This window comes from Hypanus sabinus, chromosome 27 (genome assembly GCF_030144855.1).
Source record: "Hypanus sabinus isolate sHypSab1 chromosome 27, sHypSab1.hap1, whole genome shotgun sequence".
Classification (NCBI taxonomy): domain Eukaryota; kingdom Metazoa; phylum Chordata; class Chondrichthyes; order Myliobatiformes; family Dasyatidae; genus Hypanus; species Hypanus sabinus.
The window spans coordinates 177,015-180,648 of NC_082732.1; positions in this window are offsets into that span (position 1 = coordinate 177,015).

Sequence of the window (3,634 nt, forward strand, 5' to 3'; positions counted from 1 at the left end):
GATTGGTCCTACCCTCAATTCTGGCCATCCTCCAGTTCTTCACATATGTGCAGAATGCCTTGGTGTTTCTACAATTCCATTCACCAATGCCTTCTCACATTACTTTCCAGCTCTTCCAAGCCTATTCATTCTTCAGTTCCTTCCTGGCTATCTTGCCAACCCTTCCCAACCTGGGGTTCACGGACCCCTTGGTTAATGGTAGGGGACTATGGCATAAAAAAAGGTTGGGAACCCCTGCTCTTGAGCCTTGTCTGATCCTTATTTCCAAAACTTTAAGCTTCTTTCTTCCGCTTGACTAGATGTTGCCATCTCATCACTGTGGTTCCTTCATCCTGTGATTCTTTCTATCTCAAAGGGCCAAATCTATTCAGAACCCCATGCAAGTACTCCCTATACAGACTGCACGTTATCATTGTGCTTTTCCAAGCACATCTGTTCCAAATTTATACTTCCAAGTTCCTGCCTAATAGCATCATAATTCCCCCTTAAATACCCTCTGCTCCTATCCCTGTCCAAGGTTATGGTAAATGTCTATGTCTCTGAAATTCTGATTCTCTGGGAGACCAGATACCTGACCTGGTTCATTGTCTAGCACCAGATCCAGTATGGCCTTTCTTCTAGGCAGCTTGTCTTCAGAATCCTAGGACACACCTAACAAGGTGTAGCACCTGCTTAGCCCCCGATCAGGGTCACATGAAGCCATAGGAGAAGGTGGTGGATGGTCATATGAGCAGTCAGTACATATCACAAGTCCTGGTTTTGTGACGACTGATGCCAGGCAGTTAATCTCTGAACAGAATTGATAATGGCTGGGGACACCTGTCTTGTAAAGACACTGCCCAGAAGGAGACAACCCACTTCTATAGACAGATTTGCTAAGAACAATCATGGTCATGGAGAATATGATCGCCCACATCATACGACATGGCACATGATGACGAGGTAGTGGAGAGAGATAGAAGAAAGCTCTGCAAAAGCAAGACCTTTCTATATCATCAGAAACACAGCATGAGGAACAGGCCCTTCAGCCCAGTGTGTGCAAACAAGCTAAATTAAGCAAAACTCCTGCCTGCACAGGATCCAGATCCCTTCATTTCCTGACTCAAACCACAGATTTGCACCCACTACCTCCCCTGGCTCATTACAGGTAGCTACCACTGTTTATATATTTAAAAAAAAATTCCCCCCCCCCCCCCCCCACCTAACATCTGCCCTACACCATTTTGACATTTCCACTGTGGGGTTGAAAGATTCTGTCTATCTAAATTTGGTAGGGCACCACAGTAGCATAGCAGTTAGCATGATGCTATTACAATTAGGAGTTCAATTACAGCATCCTCAAGGAGTCTGTATGTCCTCCCTGTGAATGCATGGGTTTCCTCCCAAAGTCCAAAAACTAGTTAGTTGGTCATTGTGAATTGTCCAGTAACTAGGCTAGAGTTAGATAGTTGGGCTGCTGTGTTGTGTGGTTGGTTTAGCCAGAAGGTTCTGTCCACACATTATCAATAAATAAATAACATAAAAATAATAAATAAAACAAACCTCTTTCAGGTATCCCCTCAGCCTCTGACCCTTCAGAAAAAAACAACCCAAGTTTGTCCTTACAGCACATGCCCTCCAAGGCAGGTAGTATCCTGGTGAACCCCTTCACACCCTTCCTATAATGGGGCAACCAGAGGTAAATGCAATACTTTGCAAGTAACAACACACACAAAATGCTGGTGGAACACAGCAGGCCAGGCAGCATCTATAGGGAGAAGTGCTGTCAATGTTTTGGGCCGAGACCCTTCATCAGGACTAACTGAAAGGAAAGATACTAAGAGATTTGAAAGTAGGAGGGGGAAGAGGAAATGTGAAATGATAGGAGAAGACCACAGGAGGTGGGATGAAGCTAAGAGCTGGGAAGGTGATTGGCAAAAGTGATACAGAGCTGGACAAAGGAAAAGATCATGGGACGGGAGGCCTAAGGAGAAAGAAAGGGGGAGAGGAGCACCAGAGAGAGATGGAGAACAGGCAGAGAGAGAGAGAAAAAAAAACTAAATATGTCAGGGATGGGGTAAGAAGGGAAGAGGGGCATTAATGGAAGTTAGAGAAGTCAGTGTTCATGCCATCAGGTTGGAGGCTACCCAGCCTCCAACAAGGTGTTGTTCCTCCAACCTGAGCATGGCTTCATCTTAACAGTAGAGGAGGCCATGGATAGACATATCAGAATGGGAATTGAGCATGGAATTAAAATGTGTGGCCACTGGGAGATTCTGCTTTCTCTGGCAGACAGAGTGTATGTGTTCAGCGAAAGTCTCCCAGTCTGCGTTGGGTCTCACCAATATATAAAAGGCCACACTGGGAGCACTGGACACAGTATACCACACCAGCCGACTCACAGGTAACGTGTCGCCTCACCTGGAAGGACTGTCTGGGGCCGTGAATGGTGGTGAGGGAGGAAGTGTAAGGGCAGGTGTAGCACTTGTTCTGTTTACAAGGATAAGTGCCAGGAGGGAGATCGGTGGGAAGGGATGGGGGGGGACAAGTGGACAAGGGAGTCACGTAGGGAGTGATCCCTGCGGAAAGCAGAAAGGGGGGGGGGGGGGAGGGAAAGATGTGCTTGGTAGTGGGATCCTGTTAGAGGTGGCGGAAGTTACAGAGAATTATTGTTGGACCTGGAGGCTGGTGGGGTGGTAGGTGAGGACAAGGGGAACACTATCCTGAGTGGGCTGGTAGGTGGATGGAGTGAGAACAGGTGTGCGGGAAATGGGAGAGATGCGTTTGAGAGCAGAGTTGATGGTGGAAGAAGGGAAGCCCCTTTGTTTAAAAAAGGAAGACATCTCCTTCGTCCCGACAGATGTGGCGCAGGTGGAGGAATTGTGAGAAGGAGATAGCATTTTTGCAAGAGACAGGGTGGGAAGAGGAATAGTCCAGGTAGCTGTGAGTCTGTAGGCTTATAGTAGATATCAGTAGATAAGCCGTCTCCAGAGATGGATACAGAAAGATCAAGAAAGGGGAGGGAGTTGTCGGAAATGGACCAGGTAAGTTTGAGGGCAGGGTGAAAGTTGGAGGCAAAGTTAATGAAGTCAACGAGCTCAGCATGCGTGCAGGAGGTCGCGCCAATGCAGTCGTCAATGTAGCGAAGGAAAAGAGGGAGATGCATACCCGTATAGACTTGGAACATGGACTGTTCCACAAAGCCATCAAAAAGGCAGGCATAACTGGGACCCATACGGGTGCCCATGGCTACACCTTTGGTTTGGAGGAAGTGGGAGGAGCCAAAGGAGAAATTATTGAGAGTAAGAACTAATTCTGCTAGATAGAGAAGAGTGGTGGTAGAGGGGAATTGGTTAGGTCTGAATTCCAAAAAGAAATGGAGAGCTTTGAGACCTTCCTGGTGGGGGGTGGAGGTATATAGGAACTGAACTTTGCAAGTAATCTGACCAGAGCTTTATAAAGCTGTAATGTGACTTACTGACTCTTCAACTCCATGCCTTAACTAAAGGCAAGAATGCCTTAACTACTTGTGCAACTGCTTTCAATGAGTTGTGGATGTGGACCCCAAGATCCCTCTGTATGTTAACAGTTTGTTAACATATGTTAACACTTTCCATTTTACCTCCCAAAGTGCAACATCTCACACCTACTTGAT